A 17154-nucleotide genomic window follows, 5' to 3' on the forward strand; every position below is an offset into this window, starting at 1 on the left:
TTCACCCGCTTTGTCTTCAGCGGTTGTGTTTTTATAGAGGTCTAGATAAAGACATGTACATATGCAAATATATTTATATATGAGGATGGGAAAATAGATCTATGTGCCTATATTTATAGGTTTAGTATTAAGGTAGCAGACTGACATTGAGCCTCCACTCAAGTACACCCTCAATGCAAGAATACTTTGTTCTATTAAATTGGCATTCCATGATGCTCACCTTCCCTGATTGCTTTTCTTGTGAAGTAATTAAATTCCTTTTGTTTTTCAGTCTCTATTAGTTGAGTTTTCTGGTATTTGTAGCCTAGTGCATCCTCATACAAACAATGCAATGAAAATCCTAATTCCTTGTGATTTCCTTGGGCTTCCTAAATTCATATCTCCTTTATTTGTTTGGGAACTGGTTGAGGCATTAGTAAAAAAATGGTTTAACAATTTTGATTCATTTAGTCACCTGGCACTTGGTATATTTATTGTGTGGCATCTGTGTTGTGTACCATAGCCTTTTCCCTCATATCATTTAGCCAAAAATAAAATGAATACTTTTTCATGTCTTAGTTGAAAATTAATATATTCATATGTCCTTATTTTCAAATATTTTAGTTATTAAGAATTGTTAACATACACTCTGGATCTTTTAAATCATAATTTTTAATCAAGTTGTGGTTCCAGGAATATGCAGGCATATTGCATGTACGGTGACATACTTCTCCCTGAAATCCATAGGGCGTAAATCTCTCCCTCTGAAGAACCTGTTTATGGAGATGAGAAATTGAGTTCTTTGTCAACCATCTCCTTCAGCCACCTCAAATTGCCAGGTTTGCTGCAGAATACTGTACTTGGGAACAATGAAAACTGGAATTACCTTTCTCTAACACACTCTATTCTTTAGCCATTGGGTTTTCTGGGCCTGAATACATATTACATTAAACAAGCCATGGCTTTAATTGCTACCAGGTTTCTATCTTGGCCTATTTGTTTTATTCCCTGGTATATGCTCCATGAACATCTTTTCTGAGTTACATATGACAGTTATCAAGCAGTGACTCATAGTTGTCTCTTCTCTGGGAAATTTATCATAATTACCCTCACCATATCATTAAAATAGAAGAACCCCGGTGGTGCTGTCGGGTAAATGTTGGATTGTTAATCCTGAGGTCAGTGGATCAAAGCCATCAGCTGGCCCACTGGAGAAACTTTATACCATCTGCTCCTGTAAAGACTCACTTCCTAGGAAACCCTAACAAGGGTCATGATGGATTGGAATTGACCCACTAACAGTGACTTTTGAGCTTACCATAAGTTCAGGTGCCCTGACCATAAGGTCAACTCTTCTAACTCACCAACGGAAAGATGTGGCAATCTACTTCTGTGAAGATTTATCATTCTACTCTGTTCTATATCAACATTATGAGTTAGAATAGACTCCAGTAGTACGTCACTATAAACTTTCATCAATCAAAACGTACTCTTAAAACACAGGGAATATGATATTTCTTGAAAATCTCTTCACATTTTTTTGTATGCCTATCCAAAAGGTGCCTGAAATTTGAACACAGTCAATTTCAAAATTTCTCTACCCTGTACATTTTCACGCATTCAATAATCAGCTTAGACAATTTTACAGCTTTGCAAGGATGCTTATCTGTAATTGAGGATTCAGAACTTCGATCAGTAGATTGTTCTTTAAAGTGTGATTGTTAGCCTACCCAAGTTGTGGCCTGTGGCCATTGAGTTGGCTCTGACTCACAACGACCTCACGTATAACAGAAATAACCCTTGCCTGGTCTGCACCATATTCATGGCCACTGGCATGCTTGAGTCCATTGTTGTGGCCTCTGTGTATGTTGAGTTCCTTCCAATCTTGGAAGGTCAACTTCTGACATTGTATGAAGTAGAAATTCTCCAGCAGCTGCTACTTTTACAAGGAGTACATTGTTCTGTTTATCAAACAATTGTGCCTCCTTTCTAGTTGCTGTGTTAAAGAGAGTTGGTGGTGATTGGGGGAATAAAGGATGGGTTGCATAATGAGCACTTGGGGGTTTAGAGAGGGATAGACAACTGTGGCACCACAGGGCTAGTCTCTAGAACTAGTGAAGCAGGTATAAACATTTTACAAGGCATATTGAAGAAAATTAAAGCTTGGAGAGAAGAAATATTTCTATAGACTGATTGATAGAGACTAATTACTTAATGAAATCATTAAGTAATTTGAACAGATGCATTAGTAAAAACTAAGATTTTCCTAAAGAACACTGATGTCACTGTTTATGAGTTGGGATGCTAACCATAAAATAAGCTGTTCAAAACCACCAGTAGGTCTGTGGGGAGAAAGATGAGGCTTGCTAATCCTGTAAAGAGTCACAGTTTTGGAAACCCACAGAGCAGTTCTACTCAGTCCTGTAGGGTCACTCTGAGTTGCAATTGATTCAATGGAAAGGAAGACATTTCTTTATTAGGTATAAGAAGATACATCTTTGTGAACCGATTAGGGGGAAGAAGTGATTTTGTGCCTGCCACAGAAGAGCATTTATCTTTTTGAGTAGGTACAGGAAACTATCTTCATTCCCCACCACATGTATTAAAACTGTAAACTAAACCCAAACCAATTGTAGTACTATTGAATTGATTCAGACTCAGTGACCCTGTGTAGGAGCAAACAGCCTCATCTGTCTCCAAAGGAGCAGCTGGTGGATTTGAACTGCTGACCTAGATGTTAACAGTCAAATGTATATCTCACAGTGCCAGTGGGAAATGTATTTATCAACAAGAAAGTGAATTTATTTTAGAGTAAGAGAAATACAATCATCACTATAAAATGAGTGTTCCATCAACTTGTCATTCTCACATGCTATTGTTGTTGGATGCAATAAAATAGATTCTGAATTATAGTGTCATAATTACAAGGAGAGGGACATGCAGTTAGGGTTTAGAAAGTTATCTGAATTATAAGTAATTCTGATCAGCTGAGTGGTAATTGAGTAGGTGATTATATATTGTTTGAGTAGGTGATGATATATTGAATCCTACAAAAGTTTTATTTTAATTACTCTGGGCTACAATGATGTCTATTAATATATCATTTTTGGATTCTGAGAGGTTGGAGGTTTGCATCCAACCTGAGGTGCCTCAGTTAAATGTCCTGGTAATCTATTTTCCCCAAATAAGCAGAGGGAAACCCTGTGGAATAATTCTACTCTGACACCATGAAGTCACCATGAGTAAGAATCAGCTGATCAGAAATGCCTTTCTGGTGACTATGAGAAACCCTGGTGGCATAGCCGATGAAGTGTTCTGCTACTCACTGAAATGTCATTGGTTCAAACTCACCAGCCTCTCTGTGGGGAAAAGATGTGTCAACCTGTCTCTGTGACAATTCACAACCTTTATTGGATATGGGGAAGTTTCCAGATCAATTCGACTGAAAAGGGTTCGGTTTGAGTTTTTGTACAACATCTATCTATTCAATGGATTAAGTATATTGAAAAGAGTTGTGTCATTATCACATTCAATTTTAGAATATGTTCTTGTACCCATGGTAGTTAGCTCCCCATGTCTCCCCAATCTCCTCTGCTATAACCCTAAGGAACTATGAATCAAGTTACTGTCGCTGTGGACTACTTATCCTGGATTTCATATAAAGAAAATCAAACAAAAATCCCCAACAGTGACAACAAAATAAAATACAGAAAAAAACTCAATTCAAAAGAAAGCAGAAGATAATAAAACATCAGAGAAAATTAAAAATTGGTCAAGAGGTAAGACAAGTGATAACATTTTAAATTCTAACCGAACTGTACTTGCAGTAACCCACTTGCCAATGCACTCTGTCTGAGGACAAGATTATTCTCATCCTCAGTCAATGGTCCCAGGGAATTCAAGAGTCTTAATCCAAGTGGGGGCTCTGGAAATGGATTTGGGCATTGGCCGTCATCCATAGCCTTTTGTAAACTGGATGCTCAGAATTTAAATGCTAATAAAATTTGAATCTTTGATCTTGGATTTTATTATTTACAACCCTTGGATCACACTAGCTGGTATGCTCCTTCTGTGTGGACTTTGCTGACACTTCATGTTAATGGCTACTTGTTTAAAGATAAGCTTTATGAACCTCGATGTTATTCATTCTGATAGCCAGGCAACACCTGATTTTTCTGCCACATTTTCTGTAACACCCGTATTTTCAGTGATCACTTCATACGGGTTACATCCTAAGAAGTAATTATTCTTAGGGGAAGGTTTACAATTAAATGAGAACTATCTAAAGTTTATCTGTATCCCTAGTCCATGTTAGAAGCAGCATTATCAGCCTTGATGAGATATTCGTTAATTCTAATAATAGTATCATTAATCTAACCCAGCGATAGAGAAGTGTTTTCCTACCAAGAGCCATTTGGATATTTATAGTACCACTCAAGCATTTAACTAATTCACTTCTTCTGTGATGGCTGGAACTGTTTCTCTTTGGTGAGGTGTGTGAGGGTAGCTGGTATTGATGATTGGTTTTTTTTTTTCACTTTATGTGACCCATGGGTCAAACTTTCCCTACCCTTCATCTAGCCAATGGTATAGATTTTTAAGTACTATTAAAAAAAGAAAATATACATATATATAAGTAAGCTTTTTAGACTAAAATACATGGAACATTTACTTATACAGGTTAAAATGCTATGTTTAAACAGTATTAAACAATATTTCAGAAAGCAATGAGAGTTAGACACAAGGCAAAAACTTGAATGACATTTATTCACTAAGATAAAATTATGTCTACAGAACTGATATGTCATAAAGAGCAAAGAAAATATTAAAATACTTATTATATGGTCATCTTAAGCTGTAAAGTATTGGGCATTGTGTGAGAGTTCTGTGGGCCATTGCAATGGATTATTGTACCCAGCAGAGAAATAGATTGCCATAGGAGGAACAATTGGTGTTAGAATATGATAAAGGAGGATGGAGGATAGAGGTATGTCTGTCTCCTGCCTCCTAGGAGTCATCCTGGGGCAAATGTGCTGCTGGACTCTCCTTTCCGCTGGGTGAAGATGGAAGAAGTCAGACATTGTGTGCAGGAAAGACTGGGTGTTGGATAGACCATTCGAAGGTGGTTTCTTGTGATATTGTTTCTCTATAAGGAGTCTTGGTGCCAATGTGGGCTATGCATTGGACTGCTAACTATAAGACTGGTGATTTAATTCACCAGGGACTCCACAAGAGAAAGAAGATGCTGTCTGCTCCCATAAAGATATAGAGTTTCTGCAACACTGTATTAATTGATCAGCTGGATGGCAGTGAACATGAAGGATGAGGCCTGAGCACTTTGTTGGGGTAGAAGTTAAAATAAAGGGATAAATGCTAATGAATGAGTAACACATAGGAGAGGTTGGTGGTATGAGATTGCTTGGGAGATGAGAAAAGGATGGAGAACTCAAAGTGAGGGTGATGTGTCAGTAAAAGAAACAGGGTATTTTCAAGTAGATGCTGATTCAGTGGAAGGTGAGTTCTGTTTTCAATGTGTTGGTTTTGAAGCTACTTTAGTAAAAAAACTGGAAAGCTGATGTGTTTTGGGAGAGAAGTCAGTGCTGGAGTGGTAGTTTTGAAAATCCTGATTAACATCATGGTTGATGGTGTAAGAGGGAGGAAACTCATGGGGGGCATTGCAAAAATGCTCTCAAAAGAGTCCAGGTGGTGCAAGCAGTTAAGTGCTCAGCTGCTTATCTAATTGAAAGGTTGGTGGTTAGAGCCAGCCCAGAACTCTGTTGGAGAAAGGTCTGTCCATCTGCTTATAAAGATTACAGCCAAGACAAACCAATGGGGGCAGTTATACTGTGTCATACAGCCTCACTATTGTCAGAATTGACTCAATGTACCTAACAACAACGACATAGTTTCAATTACGAACTGGATTTTCATGGTGGGCAGGTGAATGAGTGGGGAGGAAAATTATCTCTAGAACTTGCCCAAGACTTTTAGTATTTCTTTAATATCTATAATCTGGGGTTTTAACATGGATTTATACATCTTTATAAAGTCCAGTTGGAATATGAAGAAGGAAAAATGCTTTTTATTTACACTTTGTAGATAAGCCTAACACCTACTGCTTTAGGCTGGGTAGACTAGAGAAGTAAATCCAGAAACACTCATATATGTGTACAAAAGAGCTTCATATCAAAGAGTAATTGTATATTAAGAAACATCCCAGCCCAGTCCAGATCAAGTTTATAAGACTAATATTAGATCATAAGTTCAAAACTAGTCCATAAATACGTCTTCAGACTCACACAGAACATGTGATGATACAAAATGCAAGAAGATCACAGGCTAGTGAGTGTAGAGTCTTGTGGATCCAATGGCAGTAGAAGCATCTCAGTGCTGGTACTGGTGTCCATGTGGCTCCTCCAACTCTCCAAGTGTGGCTCTTTAACTGGAAAGTGAGGCAGAGAGACTGTGTGGCCCTCATCTATGAAGAAAAGAGAGTAAATTTCCAGAATCCTCATGAGCAGGTCACACACATAAAAAGGCATCATCAGGATGTGACCGGCTTGATGGGCTAGACTCTATCCCTACACTTATTTATCAAGTTGACATGAAATTACGTAACTACCACAGCTACTGAAATTCAGAAATCATCCTCAATTCCCTTGAGTCTTAGTTTCCAGGACTCAAACCTTCCAACATATGTCCGAGGAAGATGTACTACTTTTGGGGGTATTAAAAATTTATAATGTCGTTTTCATTTTAAGAACAAATTCCCTTTTTGCCACTTTGGTTGTCTCCAGGAAAATTCTCCTTAGGCATATGTAGGGTGAACTTTCCTTGACAAACAGTTTTTCACCAGACGTTTGCCTGAATAGTATCCAAATCTAAGATGTAATAGTTAGTCCCTACTGACTGTTAAAAGTTTGTCTTTAGTGCATATAACTATTTTGGTGGATTTATTTTAAGATTGTGCTTATAAATCAACTAGTACACAAAATGCAGTTTATTAGGAAGAGTGTGGATTGGGAACTAATGGTTGAATTTTGAACAAATATCTTTCTATTAACAGTTTAGAAACAACTGTGGTAGTTGCATAATCTGTTGTCAATTTGAGACTATTAAGAGTGAAAGGGTGGAATTTAGCCTGTCAGTCATGTCGCAGCTTGATGACCTTATTTGGAGGGGCTAAGGAGATAAATAGCTTGCTGGAGGCAGCACATATGTTCACTCCCTGCTGACAAGACATATGGAGCTACGCTAGTGCCCCAAAGCTAGAGGAGCTACATGGAGACTCCTGCAAGTGCTGAGTTGCTTTCACTGCCACTGGATCTACAAGACTTTTCACCCACTGGTCTGTGATCTTCCTGCCTTAGGCTCCATTGCATGTATTTCCTGAATCTGGAGAGGAAGTTATAGATTTGTATTGGACACATGAGCTAATATTGGACTTATGAACTTGATCTGGACTGGACTGGTATGTTTTCTCAATATACAATCGCTCTTTGATATAAAGTTGTCTGTTACACACATATGAGGGTCAGTGAATTTGTTTCTCTCATCTACCCAGACTAACACAACTTAGTGATTTTAATTCCTCAACATAAGGAAAGGCAGTCAGAAAAAAATAACTGTTGAATACACATTCTCCCAATTAAGATATATCATTATGTTACCTTCTTTAGTTTTGATTTCAGTTTTCAGATGAAATGAAAAAAAAATTTTGTTTGAGCTTTTTTAAAAAAAAAATGCTCAAGTAAAATCTTTTTTTCTATGAAAAAAATTTTTTTGAGTTTTTTATTTTAAAAATGCTCAAGTAAAAGCTTTTTTCTAAGAGAGAAAATAAACAAATTTCAGGTATTACCAATGACATCTAAAAATTTCTACTTTTTTACTGCCATGGGAAGATTTCATCTGCTTTTTTATTAATTTTTTTTACAAAGGTTTAGTTACCTGGACATTTTCAAGTAGCTAAAAAACATATACAGTTGTTCTATTTTGTCATATAGAGTAGCTATGAGCTGGAATCAACTTGAGGACACTCAACAACAATAACAGTCAACATTCTTGTTATTGTTAGGTACTAGCAATATTGCTGGGTGCAATCAAGTTTCATGTGGATTCATAGCAACCCCACGTGACAGAGTAGAACTGCTCTATAATGTTGTTTAGACTATAATTTTTATTGGAATCAATTTTGAGCTCTTTCTCCCACAGAACTATTAACAAAGAAACAAACAAGCAACGTCCCCTGCCATTGAGTCAATTCTGATACATTGTGATTTTATATCGGATTTCCAAGACAACGAATTAAATCCGTACAGGAGCAAACAGCTTCATCTTTCTTTCACGTAGCAGCTGGTGAGTTTTAACCACTGACCTTGTCGCAGTCAATAGCCCAACATTTAACACATTATTATACCAGGGCTCCACTAGAAAGGTCCAAATGGCCAACCTTTTTGGTTAGTAGTCAAAAACTTAACCAAGGTGCCATGATGGTTCATTAGGGTACAATTGAGACAACTTAATTCTCTCTCTCTCTCTCTCTCTCTCTCTCTCTCTCTCTCTCTCACACACACACACACACACACTCCTTCCACTTCCCCCACCCACCCCCACCCCCATCCCTGTGAGAAGTAGGAGAGGATGCTATCAAAGTTGATCATACACAATAGGGAGTAGAGGAAGAATTTTGCATTTGAGAACCTGCATTTTGCAAAGCATAAATGTGCGTGCACTGTAAAATAATAAATCCTGTATTTTGATAAAAAAGAGGAAATATTCTGGAATTGATAGTGATGATAGTTGCACAACTTTTAAAAATTATTATCATTTTATTAGGAGCTCATACAACTCTTATCACAATCCATACATACATCAATTGTGTCAAGCACACCTGTATACATGTTGCCATCATCATTCTCAAAACACCTGCTTTCTACTTGAGCCTTTGGTATCAGCTCCTCATTTCCCTCCCTCCCTCCCTACTCCCCCCTCCCTTCTGAACCCTTGATAATTTATAAATTATTATTATTTTGTCATATCTTACACCATCTGACGTCTCCCCTCACCCACTTCTCTGCTGTCCGTCCCCCAGGGAGGAGGTTATATGTAGACCTTGTAATCTGCTCCCCCTTTCTCCCTTGCCTTCTCTCCACCCTCCCGATATCGCCACTCTCACCACTGGTCCTGAGGGGTTCATCTGTCCTGGATTCCCTGTATTTCCAGTTCCTATATGTACCAGTGTACATCCTCCGGTCCAGCTGGATATGTAAGGTAGAATTGGGATCATGATAGTGATAGGGGAGGAGGAATTCAAGAACTAGAAGAAAATTCTATATTTCATCATTGCTACACTGCATCCTCACTGGCTTGTCTCCTCCCTGCAGTCCTTCTGCAAGGTGATGTCCAATTTCCCACAGATGGGCCCTGGGTCCCCACCCCACACTTCCCCTCATTCACAATGCTATGATTTTTTTTGGGGGGTGCTGGTGGTCTTTGATGCCTACTACCTGATATCTTCAATGCCTTGTGATCTCAACTTTTATGAATGTGATTTAACTACTGAAATGTATGACATGAATTTTATGTCAGGGAAACCCCTAAGACCCCAAAATTGAATCAATAAAAAAACAACAACCCAAAACAATGTTAATAGAAATCAGGTAGAACTTTTGTCCTTTCAACATTTTAAATCAAGAGATTTTATGGTAATGACTCTGCTGTGTGAAACAGTTGGCTTAGTAGCTGGTCCTGAAGGAGTCACACCTGGAGGCTCTTAGAAGAGTGTCTTTTGCTCTGCTTCTTTCCCTGTGAAAACAGGGGCTGGGGGAGGAAATTGAGTCACCGACCTTTCATAATCCTTTTCACTTTTAAAGATTCTGTGGAGAGATAGATCCTTCCAGAACATTCTCTTTTCAGTTAAACTACCAGCTGGCAGCCTGTGCATAATTCAGAGGAAAACTCCTTCAGGTAAAGGAAGTTTGGGAACTGGATCTGAGAATTCTGCATGGCCGAAGAAGTTTGGTGCATGCCACTGTACGTAGAAGTCATATTCACAGGAGCCAGAGGGAAACTGATTATCAAGGATGATCCATTCAGATCCGTTTGATTATGTCTTATCATGTTTGCAAGCAAACAAGGATTTTAAGCAACAAAAGTAGATGTAGAATTCAGGATTACAAATGCTAAAGTCTTATAAAAAGCACTGCTACAATGAGCAAGCTACTTTCCATCAGAGAAAGCCCACACTCTCCTCTGTGAGTATTTGCTATTTGGGAAAAGGCAGCTGCTGGAATTTTAAAATGGGCCAAACTGCTTTGTACTTGACTACTGTTATTCATTTCTATCAATTCTTCAGCTCCTACTAGCAGAAAATCTGCTTCATGACTTCAATGTACAGAGGTAAAAAGATAACAGAACATCCCCAGAGCAGATAAATAATGACCCACTGAAACCCACATGCCACTAAGAGAGTAGCTTGTGTTTTTGCTTAGGAACCAGGCTAGGAAACTGCTGATATTGTTCATGCCTAACTTTCATCTCACTTATTTCAAGTGTTTTGTCTCACTCATCTCTGGTTTGGTTTAGTAAACATCTGCTTTCCATTAGATTGTTTTACCGCATTAACCTTTATAAATGACAGTTAAGTCCATCTAGCCTGTCAATAACATGTCATTTATTTGTTGCTACAGCTGAGCCTGACATTCATTGATATTATTGGAGTAATTTGGTGGGAATGATTTTTTTAATGTTAGATTTATTACTGAGGCACTTCATTGTCAGATAATTGAAGTAAATTGTTATTTTTTCCCCAATTAAAATGCAAGAGGTAGGGGAAAGGGTCAGTTTTCTTTCAAAGGTTATTTACAAGTAGGATAGTTATATACAATACATGGTGTTATACATTTTGAGCCTTTACACATATGAATTGTTTTTGAATGGTGACTTTTTTTCTTTTTAGATTTTTCTTAAGGATAGCTAAAGTAAAAATAAAAGCTGGTCACAAATTAGTATTCAAAAATGACCTTGCAAATGAGATTGGAGATGCACATAAATCTATCAAGTAACTACAATAACACACGTTACATAATGAGCCTTAATATTTTGATTTAATTGCAAGTTCAGTCATGAACATACTGATGTTGCATAGTCAATATTAGCTTTTTATACAATTTTTGTTTTATTAAGGAGCCCTGGTGGTGTGTAGTGAGTTATGAGTTGGGATCTTGAGCTGCTATGAATTGGAATCAACTCAATAGCAATGTTTGTTTTTTATTATTTTATTCTCCTACTATCAGTTTTAATTGGATCCTATCATATTGTGTTTGGGTTGTCCAAATATTTTGATTAATTGCCCAAACAATAAAGAGCATTTTAATCCCTAATTGAGGCTTTAAATGGATATGTGTTACTTTTGATGTCAGGAATGACTATAACATTGCTCTCTGAATGCAATGGAAGAGATGTGGAGTCATGTGATTTACCTTTGAAAAATTGAATGTGAATGTGTGACTCTTTCCGTGACGTGCTGTTGCATCCCAATGTTAGCAGGGCTGATTCTCTCATTCTGGAAATGGTTTATGATTTGAAATAAACGTATGGAAAATTCAACTTTAAAGTTCAACTTAATATCAAATACTCAAGCATGAAATATGTTGCTTTTTCAGGTTGAGTAATGATACATTGTTGTGTACAAGGATTGCCAATGTATTGGAAATAGTTAAGGGGAAGTGGAGCAGAACTTCATGAAGCCTCATTCCTTGAATGTGCATGCATACTTTTTAGTTTCATGGGGCCAGGTTCCAAGCAACTCATCTTGTGAGAAAAGACAAGGGATAATACTTTGGAAATTTGCAAAATAAGTTAGAAATCTGAATTTAAATGGATCTCAGTCTGAAATTGTTTTGAAGCAAAAAGAACAAACCGCCCCCACCAAAAACATAAAAAATAGAATTTCAATTGGTTTTAAAAACATATTTTATAGCGTTATGAGATTTCTGAAAAGGATGTTTTTATTGTAGTTTGTAAACAAAACATAATAATAAGAGTAGATATTAATGCTGAAATAGTTCCCACTTATGTTACCAGGCCTGTATCTTGGGAGTCAACTTTCGCATTAACTTCAGTGTAAAGCAAATAGATTACCACAACGTCGGTTTTTGAAAATTCAAAGTGGCTAGCTTTGCACAGGTTTAATCATCATAGTCCAACAACTCTTCAGCTAATAAAATTCAGCAAAGGTAGAATCTGCTTTCAAATTAAGAGCCCAGATGTCATACTCTCAGAATAAGGAGAATAAACAGACAAACGTGGCCTTCTCAAGAGCATGGGCTTTGACTTTCGATTTTAAGTAGCAAGTGTGGGACGGGGGAAATGTCTTGCTTCTCACGGACCCTGCTTCCTCTGCTCTCTTTCTGTTGCTGTCACTGATATAAAGGATCCATCAACATAGTTTATGGGTGATTAAGAAAGGCTGCTGACCTTTCCTGCACAGGTATAAATAGGTAGTTCTTCAGAGGCTGTAACTGAACGACAAGATAATTCTATCCATTTAATATTGAAGTGATGTTGATAGTATCATTCTTCTCATGTTGGAAACAGAACAGTGGAGAGGCCCTTTTTGCCTCAGCATGTTCTGCCTTGCGTGATGGATTTTCCCTCTGACTAATCGCTGTCACATTAACCTGCACTATTTCATCCTTCAGAGCTGTCAAGATAATGACGATAATCCAAGTGGCTCATTGTAGGTAAAGGAAATTATATGATCAAAGTAATATCATAAAACAGTGTTTAAATATTTTAATTTCATTTGTCAGGACTTCCCCAACACTTCATTACACATATAACCATCTCTCATCAGTGGAATTAGTGCATTATTCATTACTGTTAATTATTTTCACATAATGGCTGCCCTGATATATTTAACCTCCACATTATATCTCAGATAATGGGTCTGTAAAATTGAATTGTGTGAAGAGTGGAGTTCTAAAGCTCATTTGCAGAACATCAAAGAACAAAGAAGAGGAAAAGAATTCTAAATGGGACATTTTGCCCAGCTGGGGCCAAACATTTGTTTCTGTCTGATTTGCATACAGAAAATAGGTGGGGTAGAAGTGCCTTAATATTGTGTAGTCTGTCTACTTCTATTATAAGACCAATTAGTATTGGTTAATATTGCACACATCAGAAACAACTTGAGAATTACAACATGGAAAAAATGAGCATTGGAGAGATTACTCATATACAATATAGGGAAAATAAATTTTCCTTTTGGGGGCAATATGTAATGGAAAAATAAAGACAGGTGAAGAGAACGAAGAGATGTTGTTGAGTATCAGGTTAATTTTATATTTTATGAACAAGTTTAATAATAGCAGTAAGTTTTTTTGGTCCATCTCCACTTATATTTTAGCATTCATTTCTATTGTGGGTAGTACAAACTTTACCACGTATATTTATAATAGCACTTTGTCTCAGAAATGTAAAGACTTTCAACATTCACAAAAACAAAGCATTAATTTAAAGTCTCCAATTTGCAACTATGGCCAATTTTTACAATTTAATTCTGCATGATTGTGTACTATTTTCCTTTTAGAGAGCATTTGACAAATTTAATTATCTGATTAGCAACGTCCAAGGACATCTTCATGTAATTTTTTTATATTTCACACGCAAAAAATTTAATTCCTCCTGTCTCACCATAGCCTTCAAAGTCTGCTTCTTTTGGTGTCAAACCATTTTGCTCAGGTTTTTTTTTTTTATAATAGTGATATCATGTAGCATTTATCTTTATGGGATTGACTTTGCTGACCGTAATTCGTCCATGCCATGAGGAGTTTGGCAGTTTCATTGTTTTTTGGAGGTGCTTAATATTCCATTGTGTGTATGTACCATTTTATCCATTCCCCCTCAGATGGGCCTTCTAGTTGTTTCCATCTTTTTGCTATTGTAGATATTCCTATGGTGAATATGGCTGTACATATATTTGTTTATGTGTTTTTCTTTATTTCTTTAGGATATATATCCAACAGAGAGATTGCAAGGTTGTATGTTATTTCTATTTGACTGTGTTTAAGGAGGTGCTTTTCCATAGTGGCTGTACCTGTAATTCATCAGCAATGTATGAATGTTCTTTTTTTTTTTTTAAGGGGAGAGCGCGAACACAGTCCCCCACTACCACAAATTATGCAGTCGAGTTTCCCACATTTGGAGAAATCACAGGGGTCAGCACATCCGGAGTGCAATGGATAAGCCTCGCCCTGGGAAAACCACCTTCGTGTTCATGGTATCTCCCCTGCCAGGTAAGTATTATATGAGTGTTCTAATGTCTCCATAACCTCTCCAGCATTTGTTATTTTTTTAAATTTTATTTCTATCAGTGCCAGTGTCAGTGGGATCTTATTATTGTTTTACTTTATATTTCTTTTTGCTAATGATCATAATGACTCGTCTTTCTTGATTGTCCCGGGATTCTCTCTCTGATTCTGAGATGACTCTTACATACAGAAGAATAACTTTAATGGAGATCTAGTTTTGTTTCTCAGAAGACAATATCCTGAGAAAAAAACAAAAAGTGGTGACTTAATTCACACCTTCGAATGAGGTAGACTGGAGTCTTGGTGGTATAATGGGTTCTATGCTAGGCCTCCTAGGCACATGGAGGGAGGACAATGGGACTGTATAAAGGGGCAGTTCTACCCCATCCATATAGAGGCACTATGAGTCAAAACGGACTCTGTGGCAGGGAGTTTGGTTTGGTTTTAAGTTAGACTGAAACTCAGACTACATACATCCCACTTTAATCCTATCAATTAGTTTAACACCTCCCTAAAAATGGAATTATAACCACAGGCATAGAACCTAGAATTTAGAATTCATCAAGAAGGACTTATGGCTAGATGGACCATATTGATTGACTGCATCTCAGGTGTCCACTCTTTACAGGAGCAGACAGACTCATCGTTCTCCTGTGGAGCAGCTGGCGAGTTCAAACTGCTGATCTTGTGGTTAACAGCCCAATGCAAAGCCCACTATTCCACCAGGGCTCATTGGAAGGCAGTTGTCAATTAAAATGAGTAGAATGTGAGTCTGAATCTCCTTATTGTGTAACGTGGGTTATGTTTACGTGAGAGATTTTGAGGACCTTCCTGTGTTTAGAAGCTTGGCCTTAGAAGCTAGAGGAAGAAGTGGCTCATGATAAGCTGACAACTTCACATCATTTGTTTGTTTTGAGTGTCTCCCTGACTTTTTAGCATGCGTGGTAAACTCTAATTGGGTGAGCTCAGCGATAACAAATGTGATACTTCTTAAATTTATTTGCTGTAAAGTAGGCCAATGTGGATAGTGACTTCATAACTACTTATTAAATGATTTGTTAAATTTAGTTTTGCTTTTCTTAGATTGCCATTATTATAATTTGCTCCCATTAATTTATTCAAACATTTCCCCCTTTTTGTATTGTTCTTAGATCAAGTCTCAGAAGTAAAATTCATTGTACTCTGGGTGTTTTTTTGTCAAGTAGCTTTGTAATAGTTGGCAATTAATGCAGCCAGTCTCTGTTCAAGCACCACATAGTCGCGGATAATTATTTTATAAAGTTGCTTGGCTGTAGTCTTTACAGAAATTAGATCTCAAGATTTTATTTTGTGGCACCACTGGATGGGTTCAAAACACCAACTTTTCTCTTAGTAGAAAAATGAAAAAGAGCTCACAATCAAGGGATCTTCAATGAAGTCATGTTGCTATTGTTGTTGTTGTTAGGTGTCATTCAGTCAGTTTCAACTCATGTGATCCTGTAACAACAGAACTAACAATTCCCAGTCCTGCAATTGTTGATTGTTATGCTTGAGCCCATTGTTTCAGCCCGTGTGTCAATCCATCTTGTGGAGGGACTTCCTCTTTTCGATATCCGGTTACTTCACCAAGCGTGATGGCCTCCTTCAGGGACTGGTCTCTCCTGACAACATGTTCAAAATACATGATGCGAAGTCTCCAGTATACTTGTCTCTAAGGAGCATTCTGGTTGTACTTCTTCTATGATGGATATATTTGTTCTTCAGTAGTTCATGGTACTTTCTATATTCTTTGCCACTACCATAATTTAAATGCATTGATTCTTCTTCAGTCTTCCTCATTTGATGTCCAACTTTCACATGCCTATGGGGCAATTTAAAATATTATGGCTTTGATCAGGTGTACCTTAGTCCTGAAAGCATCTTCCTTGCTTTTCAACACTTTAAAAAGGCTTGTGCAACAAATCCACCCAATGCAATGAGTTAGTTGAATTATTGGCTACTGCTTTTAAAGCATTGATTGTGGATCTAAGCAAGATGAAATCCTTGAACTTCAATCTTTTTTCATTTTATCATGATGGTCCAGTTGTGAGGATTTTGGTCTTCTTTACATTGAGTTGTAATCCTTACTGAAAGCTCCACTCCTTGATCTTCATAAGCAAGTTCTTAAAATGCTTCTCACTTTCAGCAAGCAAGTTTATTCCATCTGCATATTTCAGGTTGTTAATAAGGCTTTCTTCAGTCCTGCTGCCATGTTCTTCTTCATATAATCCAGCTTCTCTGATTATTTGCTCAGCAGACAGATTGAATACGTATGGTGAGAAAATCAACCTTTGATACACATCTTTTCTGATTTTAAACCATGTAGTATTCCCTTGTTCTGTTCAAACAACTGCTTCTTGATCTATGTTGAAGTTCCACATGAGCACAATGGAATGTCCTGCAATTTCCCTTCTTCTCAAGGTTATTTGAAATTGTTATCATCTACACAGTTGAATACCTTGGCATAAGCAATGAAGAACAAATAAGTATCTTTCTGGTATTCTCTGCTCAGCCAAGATATTCTGACATCAGCAATGCTACCCCTTGTTCCATATTATCTTCTGAATCTGGTCTGAACCTCTGGGCAGCTCCCTGTCAATGTACTGCTGCAACATTTGTTAGATGATCTTAATCACAATTTTACATCCATGCAATATGAATAATATTGTTCTATGATTTGAGAATTCAATTGTGTGACATTTATTTGGAATTGGTACAAATATGGATTTCTTCCAGTCTGTTGGCCATGTAACTGTTTTCCAAATTTCCTGGCATAGACAGGTAAGTGGTTCCAGTGCTTCATCAGTTTGTTGAAACATTTAAATTGGCATTCCATCAATTCCTG

At 37.3% G+C, this 17154-nt stretch overlaps 1 non-coding gene across 1 annotated transcript; it reads right to left on the bottom strand.

Moving 5' to 3' along the window:
• Positions 1-14120: 14120 nt before the first annotated feature.
• Positions 14121-14284, bottom strand: LOC115873221. The gene has a single exon (XR_004048293.1). It is a non-coding gene; the product is annotated as a U1 spliceosomal RNA (small nuclear RNA).
• Between the last annotated feature and the right edge of the window lie 2870 nt (positions 14285-17154).

This window comes from Echinops telfairi, unplaced genomic scaffold, assembly GCF_000313985.2.
Source record: "Echinops telfairi isolate 266 unplaced genomic scaffold, ASM31398v2 ScPeMD7_7467;HRSCAF=8505_0, whole genome shotgun sequence".
In the NCBI taxonomy this organism is placed as follows: Eukaryota; Metazoa; Chordata; class Mammalia; order Afrosoricida; family Tenrecidae; genus Echinops; species Echinops telfairi.